Genomic DNA, 26,553 nt, shown 5'->3' on the forward strand with positions numbered 1-26,553 from the left:
GAGTGCAGTGGGGATGTTTGTCCTGTGCTCCCAACATGCCAGATCACCATGGTTGGCTAGGAGCTTCCACAGAAAGCTCTGTCAGGCAGCAAATCTCTTGTCGTAAATGGCTGGCTTCTTCCTCCTGCCCCTTAAGGCCTAGAGGGACTAAGGGATCCCTGCTGTTATTGGTCTGGGGCACGTCACTATCCCTAGTTGGTTTGCTAAACCTTGCCAGCATCTATGGAAATGGTCCCTTTATTTAACTCTCTTTGAATTATTAAATTTTCCTGTACAATATGTTTCCTGCCTTGTCTCTGATCAAAAAACAGATGGACAGATGAAGGCAACCAATATATGTCTCCAGTAGAAAGTGGGCATTTGCTTGGTGCCAGCCCTCGGCTAGGACTTCTCCAGGCGTGCTTGTTTTTCAACCTCACAATAACTGTCTGAATCAGACATTGTTGAGCCCATTTTACAGACGGGGAACTGAATCCCAGCATGGTCAGGATCACACAGCTGGTAGTTAGAGACTGTCGTGAGATCCCCATAGAAGCCTATCTGACCCCAAAGCTGTTACAGTGATTACATTTGCAGAGCAAATATTTCCTCACCGATAGGAAGAAAGTAGGAATGGAGGCAAGATTAAGTACACAAGGAATGAGGGCCAAGTCGGAGAGACTGACCTATTTGTTCCTCTGGAATCCACCAGCAAGGTAAGGAAGCAAAGGCCAAGGCCTCTTTCACCAACAATGGTGATAGACAAATAAGAGCCGGGGGCCTTCCCTGGCCACTAAACTTTTCATGACAGTCAGGTATCTTTGAGAAGTTTCCTACTGGCTCTTTGGTCCTAAACCCTACTGGTCACCTTCTGAGGAGGCAAACCTTTCCATGCCTTTCCACACACACCCCTACCCCTGCCCGATGCCTGCACAGTCTGGGACAGAAGTACAGCTCCTAGGCCCTCATTTCATGCTGGGAATCAGTGTCTTCAGGCTTCCCTCCTCCCTGTGGATGTAGATCTCGGCACAGCCTGAAATTCCCAGCTCTGATGGAGAGCTCTGAATTATTCATCAACCCAATAATGGCAGGTGATGAGATCTTTTCCTGATATGTCCCTGTCAGTAGGTGTTTATTAATCTGTTTCACCAGCCGCCCCACTCTGACTGCAGGGCCAGAAGAACCCCACGCGCCGCCTGACATATATTGGCAGAGACAGCACTTTAAAGACTCCCTTTTGCCTGGGAGGTCATCTGAAGGTTATTAGGAACAAATTATTTCTTCATTTCCGCTGACTGAGTAGATAGCCTTAATGATCTGTCACCTAGCAATAGCCTGCCTGTTCAAACATAAAGAATGGCAGGCTGATGGGCTTATAACTAGAATCAGTTCATTTTAGCTATTCTCTTGTCAAGCATGTTTCCAAGATACATATAGTATTTACATATTCATGAGCCTCTGCCGACACTGATGCCGTGAGGGGGCCTGTCTGATAATGTGATACGAGTTTGTACTGTGTCCTCAGGCACTTAAAGTCTATTAAGTGAATAAAGTCTACCCAGGGTCCCTCTTCTTGGAGGTGTTCTCCATTTTAAACACAGGGCTGCCATCCCAATTTCAGGCACTCATCTCCCTCTCCTCTCCCATTCCCTGCCCACCAACGTCCACCAGAATCTGCCCTCCCTACCTCTTATCGAGAGGAGGCTCTGCTTTAAAGAAAGCGAGCAGGCAACTGGGAGTTCTCCCTCCTCCCAGCAGGGCAAACCCGTCCATGAGATCTCTGTTTTACATTCCTTTAGGTTTTGTGTAGGTAACTCAAATGACATTGTATAAAGCAAAGTGAAACTGCAGCTGGCTTTGCAAATTTTGGACTCTGATGGCATTTTCGAGTCTCCTTGGGCTACTTGTATCTAATTAGTATTTCATGCCTTTGACTTCGATGGCCTATGGTCTTGTCTCAATCTATCTAGTTGAGGATGGTGCCCCAGGCATAAATCTTGCTATGAAACTAAATCACCTGGGAGGACCTGAAATTTGTCATTTGGAGAGAGAGACTTATTATCCCATCTCCAGTCTCCCAACTTCTATGCTACCCAAAACAATCTTCCTACCCCTACTGTGATTCTTGAAAGAAAAGATGTAAAAATGTAAAAAAAAATGTAATTAGTAAGTACGTTGTTAGTATGTATTAGTATGTATATTGTTATGCCTATGTGGACATCTCTCTGCTAAATAAATAAATATTCTATTTATTTTTCATTCATTCATTTGTTCATTCATTCGGCAGCCTGTGGGTTATGCCATGAAACTCTGGAAGCCCTAGGATGTCTGAGTCCAGTTTGGGTCTGTCTCATTTTACTCAGGGCCCAAGTTCCATCTTCATGAATAGTTAAGTGCCAAAGAAAGTAAATTGCTTTTTTTTTTTTTTTTTTTGCGGTACACGGGCCTCTCACTGCTGTGGCCTCCCCCGTTGCGGAGCACAGGCTCCGGACGTGCAGGCCCAGTGGCCGTAGCTCACGGGCCCAGCCGCTCTGCGGCATGTGGGATCCTCCCGGACTGGGGCACGAACCCGTGTCCCCTGCATCAGCAGGAGGACTCCCAACCACTGCGCCACCAGGGAAGCCCAGTAAATTGCTTTTTAAAGCACTACTGAGGTGTCCGTGAGTATAGGAACCTTAATTACTTACAGAGAATGACAAATACAAAAAATAATTATAACTTCCCATAAGGGAGTTGCTGGGGAGATTTCAGAAGTCGCTCTCTTCCTTCAAGAGTCAGTTTTTCTGTGTGTGAAATGGGATAATAACTTGAGTCCTTTTTCCTGCTCACAAAGTGGTTATAAGGATTAATGAGATAATAAATTGGTGAGCATATTGGGAATCCCTTGAGAAGCTGCATTAAATTGACTCAAAGCGTAATTGTTTGGCAGATAAATAATTATTCCATTAACCTATGTGCCGTTCATTTGAAAATTTGTCAGAGCACTTTGATTCATCTTTCACAGGAGCTTTAGGGCTGTCCCTACAGGGTCATGGACTCCAGTTGGTTGAGGGACCATAATATAAAATGAAAGCCCAAGGTAACCAAGGGGGGTTTGCTCTAGCAGAAAAGCGTAGGATCCTAGGAACATCTGGGTCTCCCCTTCTGCCGTGACTGAAGGAAACTCTAGTTTTAAGAAGGTAAGTTTGAAAATCCAGGCCTTCATATTTTAATATGGTAACCGCTAGCCCCGAGTGGCAATTTACATGTACATTTAAATTAATTAAAATAAAGTAAAATAAAAATTTCGTTTCTCAGTCAGAGTAGCCACATTTCAAGTGCTCCGTAGCTGCATGTGGCTAGTGGCTACTGTGCTGGACAGAGCAGATATGGAACATTTCCATCATCTCAGAGGGTTCTCTTGGATAGCACTAGTCTAGGCCACTCTCAAACTTGAGTGTACATAAGAATGACTCAAAGAGCTTCTTAAAATTCATATTTCTGAGACTAACTCTCAGAAATCCTGATTTAGCAGGTGTCAGGAGAGTCGTGGAAATCTGAATATTTAAAAAGTTCTCCAAATAATTCTGATGGTGGATGGTTGGTGACAAAATCTGGCTTTCCCAATGCTACTCAAAGTGTGTTCCATAGACTGGCAGCATTAGCATCACCTGAGAGCTTGCTTGAAAGACAAATCCAAGAATTTGGTGTGGGGCTTAGAATTTGGTGTCTATTTACAAGTGTTCTGGGTGGTTCTTATGGAGGCTGAACTTTGAGAACCACTAACCTAGACAGTAGAGAAATGCAACTGTAGCCTGAAAATTATTGAAAGTTAGATATAAATATTCACAGTCTAAGCTGACTATATTGGGATTTACTTACAGATACATGGAATCCACTTATATAAAATTGATTCATCCATCCATCCTTCCATCCTTTCATTCACTCACAGTTTCAGGGTATCTATTATGTACCAGGCATTTGTGATGAAAAATTAGGAATACAGCAATGAACAAAACTGTCAAAATCCCTACTTTTAGTTTAATTGCTGCTAACTCAATTTTTATTTTTCCTCCAGTTTTTGGTGGGATGGAGTACAAATAAAACTTACTTATTAAACTAGAGGCTGGTTTACTGTGTTGGTGAGCCCTCCACTTGTTTGCATAGCACAGGTCAATAGGTGGTTTGTTTAGGTTCACACAGATATTCAATGGGAGATAAGACTAGAAGTCAGTTTTCCAGATCCAGGCCAGTACCGGCAGTGTTTTGAGGGAAAAAATGAGTAATGGAATTTTCTTTCTAACTAATTCGTAGTCAGATGTTCTAGTGCTTACTTTAGTGGTTTTAGCTACTGAATATTTTCAATAGCAATTCGTATAAAACAAAGGTTTATCACAGCATTGATAGATACCCAGATATATATGGATTTCACATTCAACTTTTTCCCCAAAATACATTTTAAATAATTTTGTTTTTAATTCTTTTATCATGGAAAACTTCAAACACATAGAGAAATAGAAAAAATATAATAAACTCCTATGTACCACCACTTGGATTTAATAATTCTTTCAATGTATGGCTAATCCTTTTACTTATCTCTACCTCCATCTAATTTCCTCCTCCTTTTACTTATCTCTACCTCCATCTAATTTCCTCCTCCATATTATTTTGAAGCAAATGGCAGGTACCATTTCATCTTTCAACCGTTCCATATGTATCTCTAAAACATAAAGACTATTGCACACACACAACGATAATACCATTATGATCACGGTAAATAATGAAAAAAATTTTTGTAATGTTATCAAATATTCAATCAGTGTTCCAATTTCCACATGCTTCAACAGTATATTTTTTCAGTTGCTCTGAATTAATATAAAGTCAACATGTTGCTATTAAGTGATATTTCTTAGTCTCCTTCAAAAAACTGATAATCCTTCCATCTCTTTTTGTCCTCCTATAATTAATTTATCAAATAAATTGGTTTGGCTGTCCTGTAGTTTTCTACATTCTGAATTTTGCTGACTGCATATTGCTGGTGTCATTTAGCTGTTCCTCTATCCTCTATATTTCCTGTAAATTGGTAGTTGGATCTAGAGGCATAATCATATTCAGGTTTGATTTTTGTTGGCAAGACCACTTCACAGGTGATGTTGAATTCTTTCATCAAAAAGTACATGATGTCATTTCATGATGTTAGCAGCTATTGGTGACTCATGTCCAGATCCACTAATTAATTTGGGTTTTCAATATGGTGATACCCTAATTCTATTATCCCTTCTTTAAGTATTAGCTGGAATACTTTTATAAAGAGAAGCTTTCCCTCATCTACTATTTAACTGGTAGAAGTTCATTTAGGAAAGATAAGAAATATGCTTCGTTTTCCTCCTTTATTTACCAGTTGGCAAATAATAAGTTGGTTCACTAGCAATTATTTTCCCTTTTCTTCCTTCCTTCCTTCCTCCCTCCCTCCCTTTCTTCCCTCCTTCCTCTCTCTCTTGCTCTTCTTTCTTTCTTTGAACTCACCAACTGCAACATATTTGATATGTTTCATTTCACTGCAGCTATTGTGTTTACTGACACTTAAATTGCCCCATCTTTGCTCAGTAGGAGCTGCCTCAGGTTGGTTCCCAAGTCCTTTTGACACAGTGGTCCTTGATCACTTCCTTGCTACCCATCTGGGCTTATTTTATATATTTCCAGGCTTATTTTGTATATTTCCTGCTCTGAACATGGAGTTAGACATTTCTCTGATGTGACTTGCTTTCTTTTGTGAAAAGTGTTATTTGGAGTAAAAAATTTGAGGAGGTTCATTGCTATAGAGTTGCTCAGTATTTCTAGGTCTTTTCAGGAAGCAGATCTAGAAAGCATATTATCTAAAGATAAAATACATCTTGAGTTTATGCTGATTTTTCCAATTCCAATTCAATACTATAGGGCTTTTTGTTGTTGCTGTTGCTAGCTTCTTTAATGTTACATATACTGTGAATTGTACCCCAAAAATCCCTAACTGCTGGTATTCGATTAGCTAGCTGCAACTTCCAGGGGATATCTGCTAGTGATGTTGGGGTTCTTGCATTCTTATGTCTGTCAGCACCCTGTATACTTCCTTGGGTTTCCTCCCATACAGATGCTGATATTATGCTGACTTTATAGATGCTATGATGCTCCTTTTTTTCCTACCTGCTCATATTTAGGGGTTCATGGGGATACTTTATCACCTAGTTTTGTTTTAGTTGTAGTCAGTGAGTTTTTGTTTGACATCCTACTTCCTCTGTCTCTTGTAATGGGAACATTTGATGAAATTCACAAACTGCACTCTCAATCTTCCTCTTGAAGTGTATTTTATGTTTGATTCTATGTAGTAAAAGATGAATTGTTTCTGCAACATATTGTAATAGAATTTCTGTTTGTAGCTCCAGGTTCCAAAGATTTAAAGGAAGAGGAGGGACTTCCCTGGTGGCACAGTGGTTAAAAATCCACCTGCCAGTGCAGGCGATACGAGTTTGAGCCCTGGTCCAGGAAGATCCCACATGCCACGGAGCAACTAAGCCAGTGCACCACAACTACTGAGCCCACATGCCACAACTACTGAAGCCCGGGCGCCTAGAGCCCATGCTCCACAACAACACCGCAATGGGAAGCCCGCAAACCGCAATGAAGAGTAGCTCCCGCTCGCTGCAACTAGAGAAAGCCCATGTGCAGCAACGAAGACCCAGTACAGCCAAATATAAATAAATAAATAAATTTATTTAAAAAAATAAAGGAAAAGAAGAACTAAGTTTCCTCAGGTGATAGTAGGGACGTTTAATAAATGGGTCACAGAGGCCTTTCATCTTTGTGAGTGACTGGAGATTTCATAGAGTCTTGAAACTCACCTTAAATGATTGTGCTTAACATTGTGTAGCAAAAATCCATTTTTAAAAACTTAATATTCCAAAGAGAAGAGAAAATAAAGGGAGATACCACAAAATACTTTTCTTTTTAAAAAAGCAATTCTCAGTGGTTGAAAGGCAGGATAGGAGAAAAAGTTTAGGATAAAGGAGAACCAACTAACATCTATCTTCGAAAAATAACCAATTATAATAAAATATTATGTGCACATTTCCTCCAAGTATCCATTTTTGAAGACCAGATATAATTAAAAAATCCAGGCCTGAAAAGAGATGATAATATTACAGCAAATAATCCAGAGCTTGCTAAAACTAGTTTAACTATTAGAGTGGTTGCCAGAGACATTTTAGTCTCTAGTATTAACTTGGGTATTTTCATTTTTACAACATAAAAACTATAAAATATTTTAGAATAACATTAGAAACTTGTACTGTTTATTTACTCCCTATTATCTTGTGCTTCAATAACGTTTTTGTATTGAGGTATATTCACATACCATAAAATTCACCATTTTAAGTGTATAATTGACTGGTATTTATATTCACAAGGTAGCACAGCCATCAGTACCATCTAATTGCAGAACATTTTCATTATCCTCCCCCTCAAAAACCCCATACCTGTTAGCAGTCACTCCCCATTCCCTTCTCCCGTGCCCTGACAACTGTGAACCTACTTTCTGTCTCAATGGATTTGCCTGTTGTGGACCTTTTACATAAATCCCCAAACATTGTGCCTGTACATACAAAGCTTTTAAATTCAGAAATATCTTTTCCACCATAAGATGGGAAGTATTTCTTCCCAGGTGAACATCTCCACACGCATATTTATTATGCCTTGCACAGCACAATGCCCCATGTTGTTATTGTTTTGGCTTTCATCTTTTGAATCAATGCTACTTAATAGCTAATATCTATCACTCTACTCTCATTGCTTGGCTTATAGAGGTATGAACCCCCTTTACTCACCCTGACTGATCAGCAAAGATACATCTCTTTAGCCTGATCAAGTAAATCATCAATTGGTCAGATTTGGGGTGTTTCAGCGTCCTCATCTTTGAAATACAAAAGCTTTCCTGGAAGCTTTAATGTCTCTACTATTCATGTTATTGATTCATTTACACTTCTCTTAGAGAATGATTGTGTCCCTACTATGCGCTATGTTCTATGTACTATATACTAAGGGCTGGGAAAACAGGAATGCTTCCAAGTCACTAGTTTCCACTCTAGAGATGTCATATGGGCAAACAGGCTATTGCCATAGGGTGTGATAAGGGCTACAAGAGGAAATAGCCCAGGGCACTCTGAAAGCACATCTCAGTTTTGGCAGTTTGCAGAAAACTTCCTTGAAAAATTTGGTTTAGGGTTTCCTAAACCAAAACCCTAAGGCTGAGTAGGAGATAAATGATAAGCGGAAATAAGGATGGGGGCAAAGATAACAAAAATATTTCCTTGGATTCTAAGTACATTCATTTAATAAAGTTAATTTTCACCTACTCTAAGTACTATAGGGTATAGAAAGATAAATGTAGAGTATATAAAAATGCATATAAAGTTAATATTTTTGAACAAATAAATGAATAAATACATCCCAGCCCATGCCATGAATTTTCAGATCTAATAGAAGAAATATAACTTGTTGCCCCTTTTTACCCTCAGCACTTACAAAAAAGACCAACGCAAACCACGAATACAATACTAGTTTGTTAATGATCACGATGATGATCCAAATGGGAACTGGCTTTTGGGAAAAAATGTTTTGTAAAAGAATAAACATACTTAGGGAACCAGGATGTGAAAGCTGATGCATTAGTCAAGCTAATCTCAAATAATGCTCCTGAAACAAATGAATTCTGAACTGTCAGGTGCTTAATGCAGCAGTTTATTACTTGCTCATATCACAATCTGATGTAGAGTGGGAAGATTTCCTTCACATCTTCCCAACTAGCAGAGAATTGAGAATCCAGGCTGCTTCCATCTTTTTTTCAGCTTTACTGAAGTATAGTTGACAGATAATATTGTAATATATTTAAAGCATACAATGTGATGATTTGATGTACATATACATTGTGAAAGGATTCCCATCATTGAGTTAATTAACACATCCATCAACTCACATGTTTGCCTTTTTGTGTGAGAATACTAAAGTTCTACTTTCTTAGCAAATTCCAATTATACAATAGTCTTATCAGCTATAGTCACCATGTTATACATTAGATCCTCAGACCTTATTCTTCTTACAACTGAAACTTCGTATCCTTTTACCAGCCTCTCCCTATTTGCCACACACCCTAGCCCTTGGCAACCACCACTCCACTGTCTGTTTCTATGAGTTCAGTTTTGTTTCTTTTAAGATTCCACATCTAAATCATACCATGTGTTATTTGTATTTTTCTCTCTGGCTTTTATTCATTTAGCACAATCCCTTCTGGGTTCATCCATGTTGTCACACTGGCAGGATTTCCTTCGTTTTAAGGCTAAATAATATTCCATTGCATATATAGCTATACGGCAATGTAGCTATATATGGCCCATTTTCTTTATCCATTCATTCATCAACCAATACTTAGGGTATTTCCATACCTTGGGTATTGTGAATAATGCTGCAATGAACACAGGAGTACAGATATCTTTTAAGATGGTGATTTCATTTCTTTTGGATATATACTCAAAAGTGGGATTGCTGGATCATACGATAGTTCTATTTTTAATTCCTTGAGGAGTCTCCATACCATTTTTCATAGTGGCTGTACCAATACACCTTCCACCAACAGTGCACAAGGACTCTCTTTTCTCCACATTCTTCCCAGCATTTATTATCTCTTGCCTTTTTGATAAAAGACATCCTAACAGGTATGAGGTTTTGATTTGTGGTTTTGATTTGCATTTCCCTGATGGTTAGGAGTTTTGAGCACATTTTCATGTAGCTATTGGCCATTTGTATGTCATCTTTGGAAAAATGTCTCTTCAGGACCTTTGCCCATTTTTAATTGGATTGTTTGATTTTTTTTTTGCTATTGAGTTGTACAAATTCCTTACACATTCAGGATCTTTTGTGGTTTCATGTGAAATTTAGGATTCCTCTTTTTTTGAAAAAATGCCATTGGATTTTTTTTTTTTTTTTTTGCGGTATGCGGGCCTCTCACTGCTGTGGCATCTCCCGCTGCGGAGCACAGGCTCCGGACGCGCAGGCTCAGTGGCCATGGCTCAGGGGGCTAGCCGCTCCGCAGCATGTGGGATCCTCCCGGACCAGGGCACGAACCCGTGTCCCCTGCATCGGCAGGTGGACTCTCAACCACTGCGCCACCAGGGAAGCCCGCCATTGGAATTTTAACAGGGATTGCACTGAGTTTGCAAATTTCTTTGGGTGGTATGGACATTTTAATTCTTCCAATCCATAAGCAGAGACTATCCACTTATTTATGTCTTCTTTAATCTCTTGAATCAATGCTTTATAGTTTTCAGTGTACATATCTTTCACCTCCTTGCTGAATTTATTTCCAAGTACTTTTTAATTTTGATTCTATTGTGAGTGGGATTCGCTTTTCCCTCTTAATTCTTTAAATAAAGATGTTGAATAGGAATAATTTTCACTTTTATGTATAAGAAACCTTGCACAAAAGAATTGTCATTCTTTGGATTTGATTCAGATGATGAAAGTAAGTCTTCTATCTTCTCAGTAGGTATATCTGCCCCTGCACAGCCTTCCCAGTTGCTCTTTGGAGGAGGGACTCCTGAGGAGTTCAGGGATTCTCTTTCTGCAACCAGCTCCCTTATGGAAGGTTGATGTTCCTGGTGTAAAAGTGATGCTTCCTTCAGGCTTCCATCATGTAGTTACACCATCTGAAGTACATGGCCTTGAGGATCACCACGTGTGGTAAACAGCCCCTAGAATGGATCCCAATGATTCCCATCTTGAGATATTCACACCCTTGTGTAATCCCCTTCCTTTGAGTGTGAGCTGAATCTAAGTACTCAATTCTAACAAACTGCATGGGATGTCACTTCTGAGATTAGGTTATAAAAAGACTGTAACTTCTGTCTTGCTCATACTGTTATCTCTGCCCACTCTCTTGGAGTCCTCACTCCGGAAGAAACAAGCTGCCATCATGTGGGTAGCGCTATGGAGAGGCCTACATAACAAAGAACTGGTTCTCCAGCCAAGGTTCAGTGATGCTCAGAGTCCTGCCATCAGACACGTGAGTGAACTTGGAAGGAGATCCTCCCCGAGTTGTGCCTTGAGATAACTGCACCCCCTGCTGAAACCTTGAACATAATCTTCTGAGATACTCTGATCCAGAGGCCCCCAGCTAAGTTACACCTAAATTCCTGATCCATAGAAACGAAGACTGCTTAAGCCACGAAGTTCCGTAGTAATTTTTTGCACAAGATCCATAAACAATACACTCTGGCAAGAGAAGAGGGGCTCAGAAAATCATATGGATTTTTTCTTTACCTCCAGGCCTGGAAGTAGCTTTCATTACTTTCACCCACATTTATTGGTTTCAGCACAATCATCCGGCCCCAATCTAACTGCAAGAGAGGCTGAGAATTGTAGAGCAGCACATGGATATTTGATACTACATTTGATGTTAAAGATTTAGCGGTGATTGACCAGTCTCATTGTAACCTTGAAAGAGGATTCAATCATATGTGAACTCATCAAACATTGAAGTGGGAATTTACTGAAGAGCATAAGTATTCTTTTCTTGTTGCAACTGAATTACTAATGGGAGTCAAACAATCAGTTGCTGCTGATTCAAACCACCCTAGCATCACCAATCAATTGACCAATAAAATAAAACATTTCGAAAACATAAACACATGCTGTAAATTGCACAAACATCTAAAAATCTTCACTTGTAGGCAGTGTTCAAGCCACTGACTCTTCCAGCATGATAAAATCAGAGGAATCACCTCTACCATCCTCTAGAATACAAAGAAATTACTCCAACCTCCCTGCACCCTACCCTAGCACACACACCTCTAAACTCGTGGAAACCCATGAGGAAGAAAGATATGTGAAACAGTCAAAATGCTCTGTGTATAAAACTGGTGTGAAATGATAACTTTTAGAATTAGAGATGCAGTTTTAAAGTTTCAGCCCAACTAATACGTAATCCATAAGACTGGATTTTAAGAATTTTAGTGTATTGTTTTAACTTTAGAAAAACTGTACAAGAACTTCTGGCTCCTACCTTTCTTCGTATACTGCAGACTGAACCTTAGTTACCTCATTACTGGAGGGAGTGTAGATTAACTTATTAAAAATTGCTCTCTTTATCAATTTTTAGAAAGGTTATACTTTGGTTTCCTGACACCGTGCAAAGCAATGATTCTCCCTTGCAAATGTGTTTGGGGAGTAATTCTAAGTGGTGTGGGATTACCATATACCGTTTATGTCACATTGCAGCAGATTAAAGGGTAAAGGGGCTAGAGATGGTTGACTATTTGGAAAACAGAAGTGAGTAATTACTTACAACACTCAGGATAAGGAATGTTTGAACTTTTTTTGGGGGGGGGGGTGGATTCAAATTGCCCCTGAGAGACTACAAGCCTAAGTCAGCTTCTGAGGACAGTAAGCCATGTCCCTCCTTCTTTTTTTTTTTCCTCAGAAGAGCCAGTGAATAATGGGCTATGCTTATAAATATAGCAGCAGTGAATTTCAAAGAAAAGACTTTGATGTTATTAACTTCTGAGCTTTATGAAGGACTTTGAGGTTATATCAGCAGATACCAAATGAAAAAGGAGAGTGAGGCAATTATCAGGTAATGCAAGCAATAAGCCCACACTTTTGTCATGATAAACTATATGTTTTCAAGAAAAGAAGCTAATACGCCTAGAATAACTAGATAATTGCTGAAATCCTCCACTTATCTTGAGAATATACATTTGGTCTTAATTAAAATTCACACCATAAGACAGATCAGTTGATTTAAGTCCACTTTGCAATAAGATGGTTGCCCTTTGTTAGATTCCTTTAATGAAGTTACATTAGAGCCTGAAATTTTCCTTTTTCTATTGGATTCTGTTATTTTGAGTGCTCTGGGGATAGGAATAATATTTTAAAATAATATTATATTTTAAATAATCTTATATTTGACCCCAAACATATTCTTCTCCTCCATTTTGTTGGTATATGCATCACAGAAATAGGACATTAATACAGAAGTTTGCATGTCTATGAAACTAGTAACAGAAAATCACTCCAATCCCCCTCCCCAACATGATGTCCCTTACCTTGTTTTAGAAGACCTCTAATTTCATACAATTCACTCATAATTAACCTAAGAATCTTTGGTAGCCATTAGCAAGAGGGATAGAGATCATGCTTTTGTAAACTGCTCTCTCCCTCTCTCTCTCTGGTATCCCTAGCCTAGTCTTGCCCCTCTATAGTGCATCCTCTGTATGAAATGATCTTTCTAAATCACGAATTTGACTTGTCTATCTCATGCTTACAATCCTTCCACGGCTCTCCATTGTCCTACATAGGATGATAAAATACAAACTTCTTGGCAAAGCCCAGAAGGAATGGTGATCTGCCCCAGTTCTCTCCCCAGGCTGTCTCTCACTTCTTCGCTTGCTGCACGCAGTGGTTGACCCTTACTGAACTACGCTCTCTCTTTCTCAGCTCCAGGTCTTTGAACATTCAGATCCTTCTCCCAGAGAGCCTCCATTCCTACTTTCCCCACCTGTTTCTTTCCCTGAAAACAACTTTTAATGTTTCTACTTAAATTCTACTTCTTCAGGAAGGTCTTCTCTAACCTCCCCAAACTGGTTTAAATATAATTTTTATGTGTTTTCTTAGAATTTTCTACTTAAGCTTATCATAATGTTTCTGAGCTATATTATAATTTTAACCACCAAACTGTCATCTTTTGGCAAGGCAGTTATTATATCTTATCCATGTGTTTTAAAAAGTGTTACTGGGGCTTCCCTGGTAGCGCAGTGGTTGAGAGTCCGCCTGCCGATGCAGGGGACACGGGTTCGTGCCCTGGTCCGGGAAGATCCCACGTGCCGCAGAGCGGCTGGGCCCGTAAGCCATGGCCGCTGAGCCTGCGCGTCCGGAGCCTGTGCTCCACAACGGGAGAGGCCACAACAGTGAGAGGCCCGCATACCGCAAAAAAAAAAAAAAAAAGTGTTACTAAGTGAATGTGTATTAAATAGGAATAACCCAAGTGATTACTTTATAAACAACTCCTTAGACGTATTTATATATATATATATATATATATATATATATATATATATATATAAAATAGACCTCTGGCTATCAATAAGTTAACGTGTCAGAGAGACTGCCAATTAGCTCTTGTTATCCTCTAATACTTTTCTTACTTTTAGTCATTAATCCCACACTTGACCAAGATTTGGCTGGATTCGTGGCTACCAAGCTAGACAATGTATTTCCCAGCCTCCTTTGCTGCTAGGTATGGCCATGTAAGTTCAGACTAAGAAGATGTGAGCAACTTCTAAGTAACAATCTTTCTTATAAAGAAAGTCTCGTCACTTATAACAATATAAATACAAATTAAAACTACATTGAGATACCACTTATCCCCTATAAGTGCATCTGTGGGAGAACTGGAACTCTCATGCATTGCTGGTGGGAATGTAATATGAAGGAATATTTATAAATTACTAGAGAAACTATATATATGTTTACTTTTTAACCCAGTAGTCCATTCCTATAAATTTACCCTGAAGACACTTCTCCAACAACACAGAAACACATATGAACAAAATTATTATTTGCAGCATTATTTACAATTGCAAACTAGTGGGAATGTCTTAAATACCTAACATTAGTTGAATAAGCTATGGTTTATCCCCCAAATAGAATAATATTCAGCCATAAAAGAGAATGAAAAAGATCTATCTGAACTGATATAAAGTAACTTCCAAGATATATTGGTAAGCGAAAAGATTAAAGAGCAAAAGAGATATATGCTGTTTCCTTTTGTGTTAGAAATAAATAAATATACATCTACCTATCTACTTATTTTGCAAAAGAAACAGACTGGAGCCAGAAACTACCACCAAACCTTGAAAAACATGGATTTGAACTGCATGCTCCCACTTATAGGTGGATTTTATTTCCTATAGTAAGTACTACTGTATTACAAAATTGGCAGTTGGTTCAGTCAGCGGTGTGGAGAAACCACGGATAAGGAGGGCTGACTATAAGTTATATTTGGATTTTTGACTGCACGGTGGGTCTGCATCCCTAGCCCCCAATCCCGGTGTTGTTCAATGGTCAACTCTAATGTGATTGTTAGAAGGAATAAGTAGGAATGGGGTGAAAGGGATATGGGGTAACATTTCCCTGAATATAATTTTAGGTGGTGAATTAATGGAATCATGTTAATGTTAAAAAATTAACTAAATTACTGCAAATGAACAAGGATGAGAGAAAACATAAAATGGAACAGGTTTTTTTTTTTAAAAAAAAACTCTAACTGTATTTTCTATGAATGACATAACCACACCAAAGGAGAAAAAAGAAAAAAGCAAGTGATTATCTTTTTCTTCTATATTTTTAATTTTTATATATTTTAACATCTTTATTGGAGTATAATTGCTTTACAATGTTGTGTTAGTTTCTGCTGTATAACAAAGTGAATCAGCTATACAGATACATATATCCCCATATCCCCTCCCTCTTGCGTCTCCCTCCCTCCCTCCCTATCCACCCCCTTTAGGTGGTCACAAAGCCCCGGAGTTGATCTCCTTGTGCTATGCGGCTGCTTCCCACTCGCTATCTACTTTACATTTGGTGAAAGCAAGTGATTTTTAAGCACAATGTTTTGACTTTCCATTCCCAGCCCCCAAACAAAGAACTATAAGAATGCAGGTTTGTTTTTTCACAGTGGTATAGGCTAGCAATTCTGAAACTACTTTCTGGGCATTGTAGACTTTGGCTCAGTGCTGAGAGTAAAGTAGTTGTTCAGTATGCATACACTGTTTAATCATTACTTTATTCTAAATATTGATCATATAATTATTCTTACTCTGTTTACATTTCATTGATGAATCTGAGACGATGAAAACATTTGAGAGCACATGTCCAATGTAGCCAGACTGTTAAAACAGCTGCAAAGAATCTGCTATATACAAAAAAGATTCCACTTTTGTCTTTCTTTTCAGCATTATCATAGCTAAAATGAATTTAAATTTGTAATTTAATCACAGTATATCTATGGCTTGGTTAACCTCTAGTAGTTTCCTAAATGTCTGTGCTACTTTATGTAGAGATATTTAAAACAGATTTAAAAGATGGGAATAACCCAAACTAATCTAAAAATACTAATCAAGTTCAAATCCTAACAGCATCGTTTTGTCAAAGTTGAAAAATCAATGCCTAAATTCATCTAGAAGTGTGTAGGCCCAAGAATATCTAAGACAAAAAAAAATAGGAGAGAACTGCCCTGTCTGATTTCAAGATTTATATATAATAAGGCAGTAATATTAAGGTAATGTGAAAATGACAGTGTCATTAAGTGTTGATTTATATCAACAAGAAAAATACAAGAGCCAAGAAAGATATTTGGAAATTCTTAGATGATGGAGGTGGTATTCCAAATGAGTGAGAAAGAAAACACTGTTCCACAACAGGAATTAGGACATGTTGCTAACTATATGGAAGAAAAACCCAAATTACTATGTCATCTCACACATGAAAATCAGTTCATGGTGCAATAAAAATCTAAATTGGAAAAAGTAAAATTGTTGCAAATTAAATTTTGGAGAATATCTTCATGACCAAAAGATAGATTAAGAAATAACTTCTTAAGTAATACTTGTAAGCCATTACCCTGAAAGGTAAAACTGTTAGATATGACTGTAAAAATAAACTTCCGTAGGATGAAAAGAACCAGGGTCAAGCCTAAAAGATTACAGTAAGACATTTGTACTACAGATGATAGTCAAATAGATTAGTACCCAGAAAATCTAGAAAAGGTTTACAAATCAACTAGAAAAGGACAAGTGTGAAATGGCAATTCACAGAGGAAGAAATACATGGGAAATAAACCTGTGAAAGTATACTCAACTTCACTAGAAATCAGGAAACCATAAATTAAAACAGCCATAGGATTGTATTTCACACCAGTTAGCTTGGCAAAAACTTAAGGAGCTTTACAGTCTCAAAGGTTGGAGAGAATGTGGTAACTCTGGAATTCTCATATTCTGATGGAGGACATGTTCATTAGCACAACAACTTTGTGGGGCAACCTGGCAGTTTCTAGCTAAACTGCAAATGTGCATAGTGTGGCTCAGTCATTTCTCACCTAGGTAAATACCCCAGAGGAATTCTACCTGTGGACAAAGCAATACGCACAAAGTCATTGACAACAACAGTAGAAGAATGAGTAAATAAAACATGATGCAATTATATGATGTACTAGAATTTAGCAGTTAGAATAACTGAAAAGTATATAAGGATCAACATCAATTGTACTCAAAATGATGCATAAAGAAAGCTGCAGAAAGATATGTACAGTACGTATATTTTTTAGAAAGAAAGCGTTCATATGTATTATTTACTTTCAAATACAAATGCACAAAAGCCAAAAAAATAAACTAAAACAGCACACTCAACCTGAACAAGAAAGGCAGACATCAAATTCATAACCTTTGTGGAGAATGGAAGTTGAATAGGAATGGGAAGGGAATACCAGTGAACTTTATTTTGCCTGTAATAGTTTATTTCCTTTATTTAAAAATAATTTAAGAAAAGAGGATACAACATCAATGTATACAAAATTTGGGAAGTGATGATAGGGGTAATTTTTACATTACATATTTCACTTTTAAGTGCCTTAAAATGTCTCTGAAATATTAAAAAAATAAGTGTATATATATATATAAGTATATAAGTAAAACTGAAAAAAATGGGGTTTGGAAAATATTATTTTTTTCTTTTAAGATTTACCAACTTGTCTTCATTACAGTATTTCTTCAGAGAAATATTCCATGGATCAATCCATATCTCATTACATACATTGAGTTTTACAATGAAAGTTCACAGAATTATGGATAAGCTACAGAGGGTTAGACAATCAAAAGCAGTGGGTGGTACTCCGGTCTTGACTACCCTATTATGTCACTATATTTAAATAACATGGAATTAAGGATCATAAACACCTGGTTACAAAACATTTTGCTATGTTACTTGGAAGTATCTCACATTGCTTTAAAAATTTTATTTAAAAACTTAAAATATAAAACATCAGTGTTCAAGATCACTCCTTGTGTTTATTTGCCAATGTACTTTTAAAAACTGTTATTGTTGCTTTGCTCCTTCCATTTCAGACAACTGATTCTTCATCTTACATCAGCCTCAAGTTTTTACCCTACATGTACATGTACTTAAGCCTTGAAGAATCTAGCCACCCAGTTTGGTAGGTTCCCTCCCTCTTGCATTCAAAGGACACTTCAGTTCTCTTTGAGGAAACCTCTGCTTCTTCTTAGGGAAATGGTGGTAATTATTTTTGACAAGCAGCTCCTTCTGCCCTACTAAATGAGCTCATCAAATGACAGTAACTTTACTATTGATAGTATTTAATTAACAATTTATTGACTTATGTTTGCATGCTATATCATCAGTTTATAGAAGGCAAGAATCCTTCTGGGGGCTTCCCTGGTGGCGCAGTGGATGAGAGTCCGCCTGCCGATGCAGGGGACACGGGTTCGTGCCTCGGTCCAGGAGGATACCACGTGCCACGGAGCGGCTGGCCCGTGAGCCATGGCCGCTGAGCCTTCGCGTCCGGAGCCTGTACTCCGCAACGGGAGAGGCCACAGCAGTGAGAGGCCCACGTACCACAAAAAAAAAAAAAAAAAAAGAATCCTTCTAATTTGCTTTCTACAATACCCAACAACTTCATCTGCATTGGAGTTCTGCTGTATATAGAAGGTACTGGACTTAGAACAATAGGCAGGTACATGACCTGTTCCAGGATCCTACTGATGATGTTACAGGTCATTGATTAATCTGAGGCAGGACAGAGAAGACATAATGGCAGGTGTAGCTTAAGAATTTCTACATATGAGGACCTTAGACTTGGCTGTCAGTTTAGAAGTTGAAAATAGGATAGTGGTGTTTTGGGGGGACTTGCTTAGGTTGAGCCAATGTCAAATCTTTGTTTCAAAGGTGAATGCTGAGGTAGATTATCAAAGAGGTTAACATCATCCTCCCACTCCCCCTGAAACCATCTCATTGTACTTTTGCTATCAGCCTGATTGCACAAAGAGGAGGGCTGCAGTTGGATGCTTGGGAAAATCTTCATTACGTAAGTCTAATTAAATAATAGGAGTCAAAATGAGAGCTGGAAAGGTGCCCAAGAAAACTTTTGGTCCTTGAACATGTCACAGGATCCAGGCTTTCACCCAGAAAAGAAAGAAGACACCTTTCCTCATCTTTCTCTCCATCCTTGTTCTCTCTGGGAAATGTGCTGGAATCTTGCTTTTAAAAGATGTTTAGTCACCAATTATATTAGCCATGATCCAGAGAGGAAACAGAATTCACCCAGATAGCCCAAATGAAGAGATTCTAATGAAGTTCTAGTTATGGCGGTGGGGGTGGGAGGGGGAGGTTAAGGGAAAAAGCAAGCAATTAGGAACTGGTGATTTCTCCAGCAAAGTTGGGATTAGATCTCTTGTCTCCTGAACTCCCATTTAAATGTTGTTTCTTTTTCCCTCACATCATCTTTTGCAGGCATCAGTGTCTTCTCCTAACCTTTTTTTTTTTTTTGAGAATGTTTATACCTGTTGCAAAAGCTTATGAGCAGACCAAGTTAGCAGACTGAATAAATGCATTTATCCCTTCTACCTCACAAAATCCCAGTACAATAAAACTAAAAAAAAAAAAAAAAAAACAAAACAGAAAAAAACTGGTATAAACCCAAAACAATAAGGAAGGGAATGGGCATAATATAGAATAAGAAATTCCATCAAATTTCCAGACAATGGAAAAAGGAAGGAATTTTCAACTGATGAAGCTAAGAAGTAGAAACCAGAGCCTAAAATATACAGACAAAAGTCTCCAAGAGTAAGGCAGCTGACTTTCCCTAGCAGAACGTTGATGACGCTCCTAACACAAATTTGCAAGTACAATAGGGCATGAATGAAAGATGGACCTAAAACCAAAGGGAATAATTAATCAGAAGTCTATACAGAACAGTAAACCACCCCATATTGAGTTACAGAGGGATGACAGCCAGGACTTTATATCTTAGACCAAATGAACCTCAGACAGTTTTCATTCCAAATGAGTTGAACAAATGGTCTTGGATGATTTTTGAAGCATAATTGTGCTACAGAATAAAATCCTTTATTTTCTACTACTTGCAAAACCCATCCTACCTTACTTATCTTGAAACTAACACTGGAAGTTACAAAACTTGTCTCAGTAATACAGGACTCTCAGCCAATCTTCCTATTGCCTTATTCTTATGTTTGACTAAGTAATCAACTTTAATCAAACATTTGGGAACAGCCTAAAACAGAAAAATTACAGATCATAAACCAATAGAAAACTGATCCTTGACTTAGAACACAAAAATGAACAAATGAGGAAACAAACAGCTAAGAATAACTAAAAATAAATGCCCCTCTTGTTACTGTACTCAAGAAAACTGAGAAGATACGAACCTCCAAATCAAAGAAATGCTATAACATTGGAATAATTACATAATAAGAGATTTTAAAAACTAAAAATATGCTGCTAAAATAAAATGCCATTAGAGATAGAGTAAGTAAATTACCCTAAAATACAGAACAAAAAGACAAATAACCATAAAATGTGGAAGAAAGGAAAATATATTTAAGGTCAACCCAAGATATACAGTATCTGTCTGTAGTTTGGGAAAGAAAGGCCTCAGGGCCAAGTAAGGTACTTGCAATAGAACTTATACCTAGACACATCAATGTGAAATTTCAGTACAGGAAAAAATAAAGATCATATAAGCTTCCAGAGAGCAAAAACTGATCACCTCAAAGAATCAAAAATCAGAGTATAAAAACTCTCAATGACAAAACTGGAGCAATGCCTTTTAATTTGTAATGGAAAAATTATTTCTAAGTTTATCTCTACTTATTCAAATCATTAGTTTTTCTTGTTTGTTTGTTTGTGTATTTTTAGATCAGAGTAAAGACAATTTTCAGAAATGTAAAAGATACAAAGTTGACCCTTACTCCTTCCAAAGCACACTTTTCCTATGAGGGTACTTAAAGATGTGTTCTAGCAAAAAGGTAACCCTAGAAGGAGGAAGTTATAGGATCCAAGAAACAGTTATTACATACTAGGAGAGCAGTAAGGGATCCCCCAATAGGCCTAGGAAGAAATCAATCCAAATTTGAGCAGGAGAACAGAGGACTCTTTAATAATGAATCAGTGAAATCAATTTAAAATATGAAAAAGGCAGAGAGCAAAGGGAAAAAAGATAGATACTTAAGAAAGAATAGCATACTATGCAAAAAAGTCATGCAACAGGAAATGAGTGGGCTTCAAGGAAAATAGCTGAATGGATTCTACCAGTAGAAAAAGGATGTAAACATTGGAAAGATAAAGAATATGGTAGATATTGCTTATGTGTCACCTTCATGCAAAGAAAGAAAGAACATCATAAAAAAAACATTGTAAACAATGAATAAAATGGCTTGAGAAAGGCATGGTTCAAATATAAAGCAAAATGCAGCATGCTTTTGAAGAGTTACTGGCAGGTAAGAACGGGAAATCTTTTGTCCATTTTTCTTTGAGTAGTGTAGGGGATTATGTATTTAGATTGAAAAGAAGGAAATGTAATCATAGCACAATTTATGATTCTCCAGTGAATAATATTACACAGCCATTGTGTTGTAAATATAAAATTTAGGCCCAACCTATGGGCAAAGTATAAGAGACTGTTTCAGAATTATGATTTTTAAACACAATGTTGTTGGCATTGTGAATGTAAAAGTAAATGTACAGCTAGATTTACAAAGGGGGTAGAAATAGATATAAGTAATAAATCAGGAGATAAAATGAAATCATAAAGATCCTCACTTAATGCAAGAGAAACAAGAAAAAGGAAAAAAGGAGTAGAGATGTTAAAGCAATAATGCTTTAATGTGATGATCTAAACAAACCATTTATAAGACAGAAGTTGTGAGAATGGATTAAAAAAATCAAGACTATAACAACCATAACATAGTTAATATGTTATCTACAAAAATTCACTTTAAATATGAAAACATAAATAGTTTAAAGGATAGAGAAAAGTATACTACACAAATGCTAACTAAAAGAGAGCAAAGAAGACTTTAGAACAAGAAATATTACCAGGGATATAAAGAGACATCACATAATGATAAAAAGGGCAGTATTTCGAGAAGCACTACAAATACTAAATCCATTTGCACCTAACAACAAAGCTTCAAAACACATGAGGCAAAAACTGATGGATCTTAAAGAAGAAATAAGACAATCCATAACTGTAGTTGGACACTTCAACACTCTTGTCTCAATAATTAATAGAAGAAGTTGGCAGGAAATAATTAAGGCTATAGATGACTAGAACAACACTATCAACCAATGTAACTTATTTGACATTTATGGAATCCTTCACCCAACAACAGCAGAATACACATTCTTTTCAAGTGCACATGAAACATTCACTAAGAAAAACTACATCCTTAGCCATAAAGGAAATCTTAACAAATTTAAAATAATTTAAATAATACAAAATATCTTGGTCCATAACAAAATTAAACATGAAATCAATACCAAGAACATATAGAAGTTCAAAAGTATTTTAAAATTAAGCAATATAATTCTAAATTATCCATGGGTCAAATAAGAAGTCAGAAGGGAAACCTTTGAAATATATTTTGCACTAAATTAAAATGGAAATAAAATATATAAAAATTGGTATGATACAAACAAAACAGTGCTCAGGGGGCAACTTACAGAATTAAATGCTATATTAGAAAATTTTTAAAAATCTAAAAATCAGTAACTTAAGTTACCAACTTAAGAAACTAGAGAAAAAAGAGAAATTAAACCAAAATCAGCAGAAGGAAGTAAATAATATAAAGATTAGCAGAGAAATAAATGAAACTGAAAACAGAAAAAACAACAGAGAAAATGAATGAAACCCAAAGCTGCTTCTTGAGAAAATTATTAAAATGAACAAATCTCTAGCCAGACTGACCAAGAAATAAAAGAGAGGAGACACAAAAGAGCAGTAGGAGAAAAGAAAGAGGGGATATCACTACTGACACAGATTAAAAGGATAACAAGAGACTACAAAGAATATATCCTTTGCCCATAAATTGTACAGTAGAATGGACCAATTCATTGAAAGAAACAAACTATGAAAACTCAGTTAAGAGGAAAACGATAACCTGAATAGTCCTCTATTTATTAAATAAGTTGAATAAGTAATTAATAATCTTCCATAAAAGAATACTCTATGCCCAGGCAGCTTTACTCGTTATTTTTTTTTTAGCAAAATACAAATTAAAACTACAATAAAATACAAGTACATAACTCTTAGAATAGTTAGAATTAAAACCACCCCTCCCCCCAAAAAATAAACCTGAAAATATAAAGTGCTAGAGACAATGAGGAACAACAGGAGCTCTCATTCATTGCTAATGGAAATGCAAAATGGTACAGCCATTCTGGAAAACTTTGGCAATTTCTTATAAACACACACTTACCATATTACTAAGAAGTCACACTCTCAACTGAATTATAACTTTATGTTCATACAAAAACCTGTATTCATAACTGTCAAAACTGGCAACAACCCAGATGTCCTTCGGTAAACATACAAACAAACTGTTTATATGGGTGCACCCATACAATGGAATATAATTCAGCAATAAAAAGAAATAAACTGTTAAGTCACTCAACAATATGGATGAACTATAAGTGTATTTTGCTAAGTGAAAGAAGCCAGATCCAAAAGTCTACATATTGTACGATTTAAATTATATAACATTCTGGAAAATGCAAAACTACAGGGATGGAAAACAGGTCAGTAGTTGCCAGAAATTGGGAATGGGCAAGAGGCAGACTGCAAATGGGTAGCACAAGGCAAGTTTTAGGGCAGTGTAACTCTTCTACATGGTACTGTGATGGTGGATACATGACTTTGCCACAGCCCATAGCACTGTACGTTAATTTGTACGGCATAAAATTGAATGGCATTGAAGGGGATGGGGAAGAAAGAAGCTAAATAATTCTGAAAAACAGTAAGGTTAGATTTACTAAGCCTGAAGGAAAAAAAGAACTGTACACAAAACTATATTATACTTTATAAATTTTTTTCTTACAGGAATATAATTTACCAATTCTGAAACCACTATATTGGTATACTAGAGTGAATAAATAAGTAAGTACATTGTTGATGGGACCCCCGTCACTTTCACTGGCAGAAAAAGAATTTACAAATAAGCAAGTTGGAAATGCTATAGGAAGAAACCTATAGTGATGGATTAGAGTTTGAGATATTAGCATGAACTCATGTTTATAAGTGCACACACACGTGCACACACACACACACATATACAGATACACATATACAGATAGGTAAAAAAAAATTTAGATATGTGTATACACATGGATTAGTATATATTCTTTATTTCCTAGCTTTGTCTACTGAAAGAGGCTACAAGCCATGATACTTCATTCACAATGAGTACACCTAGTGCCCAGATATTTGTTTCTAAATACCATCCTTTAATAAAAGGAGCCAGAGAAACCTTGGGCTAGAGTAGGAAAAGTGAGTTTGGACCATCTTGTAGTACCAGAAAGTAAAAAAGTCCTAAAAAAAAAGATGGGACATGTCCAAAGGACATAAAAGTTAACCTGAAAAAGCTGCCAATGGTTAAAACTGGAACAGTTTAAGTGAGAAAATAAATTATATTATTGGATTATAACTCAAAGAAAGAAAGAAATATCCATGAGCCAATTCTGACATAAATAATGTTTGAATAGATACATACATAGATATATACATACATAAATGACTAAACAGAAGAGAGGGGACAAGTCTCCCTTACAAAAGAATTCTAATTTATAAATGTGGAGGGAATAAGGGAAGTGAAGTAAGTCAGAAACAGAAAAACAAATATCATATATTAACACATATATGTGGAATCTAGAAAAATGGTATGGATGATCCTATTTTGCAAAGCAGAAATAGAGACACAGAGGTAGAGAACAAATGTATGGATAACAAGGGGGGTGTGGGAGGAATTGAGAGATTGGGATTGACACATATACACTATTGATACTATGTATAAAATAGATAACTAATGAGAACATACTGTACAGCACAGGGAACTCTACTTAATGCACCGTGGTGACCTTAATGGGAAGGAAGCCCAAAAGGGATGGGAGATACACACACACACACACACACACACACACACACACACACACACACACACACACACATATATGAATGGTTGATTCATTTTGCTATACAGTAGAAACTAACACAACGTTGTAAAGCAACTATACTCCAATAAAAATTAAATTAAAAAAAAAGAATACCACAGTGGATCTGCAGGCAAGATCCACTGACAAAGTCTAAATTAGTGGGAGAATCTTTAAGGCAATATTTGCATAGTCTTAAAGTATCTTCCTCCAAACAATTTATTATTTTTTGCGGTGACTTTAGCATACATCCACAACTTTTTGAAACCCCTGACAGCAGAAATTGGAGCTTAAGTCATCTACCTTTGAGTATGGCTGCATTCAGTGACTCAGTTCTATTGAACAGCACATGGAAAGGGAAAAATGGTAATTTACAGTGGAGAAACCTTGCTGATGGCCCCTTATCCAAGTGATCCAGGTTAACATCACCAGTAATAAGTCATGTTGATATCATGTACCCCTGATATGATGAGAAAGGTAGCTCTGTGGTATTCTTCCCCCAAATCTATAACTTCAGTACAACTGTGATAAAATATCAGACAAAAACCTGACCACTACTCTTTGAAAGTTTTGAGATTATGAAAAAGGAAGACTAAGAAACACTCACAGATTGGAGGAGAGTCAGGAGAAAAGTCGACTACATACAAATATGGTATCTATGATTAGATCATGGAATAGAAAAAGGATACACCAGGAGAAAAATAAAATCTCTCATTTAATCGATTGTATTGTGTTAGTTTCTTTATTTTGATAAGTGCACCATGGTCATATAAGATGTTAACATTGTGGGGGGCTGGGTAAAAGGTTATGTGAAATCTCTCTGTGCTATCCTTGTAATGCTTCTGTAAATCTAAAATTACCAATAATCACCAGAAAATCTTAAAAGAGACTTGGTTAAAGGAAGTTTCCTATTGGAGAAGGAATATATGTTGACCAGAAACGGGGGTCAGAGACTGTGACTGTCATGACCATTTCATTTGCAATATCTGATTTTGTAATCATATGTACATGCTATTTCAGCAAAAACTAAAAAGTGTTAACCTATCTGGGAAAAGAATTTGAAAAAGAATGGATATATATGTATAACTGATTCACTCTGTCGTACACCTGAAACTAACACAACATTGTAGATCAACTATACTCCAATAAAAATGAAAACAAAACAAAACAAAAAGAGGGTTATTCCATAAAGAGATTCCTTGATCAATAGGTTTAAAACATACCTAATACTTTTCCTCTCTTTTGGAGAGTCACAACATACATTTTCACATTAAATAC

The sequence above is a fragment of the Phocoena sinus genome, chromosome 6, assembly GCF_008692025.1.
Source record: "Phocoena sinus isolate mPhoSin1 chromosome 6, mPhoSin1.pri, whole genome shotgun sequence".
Lineage (NCBI taxonomy): Eukaryota > Metazoa > Chordata > Mammalia > Artiodactyla > Phocoenidae > Phocoena > Phocoena sinus.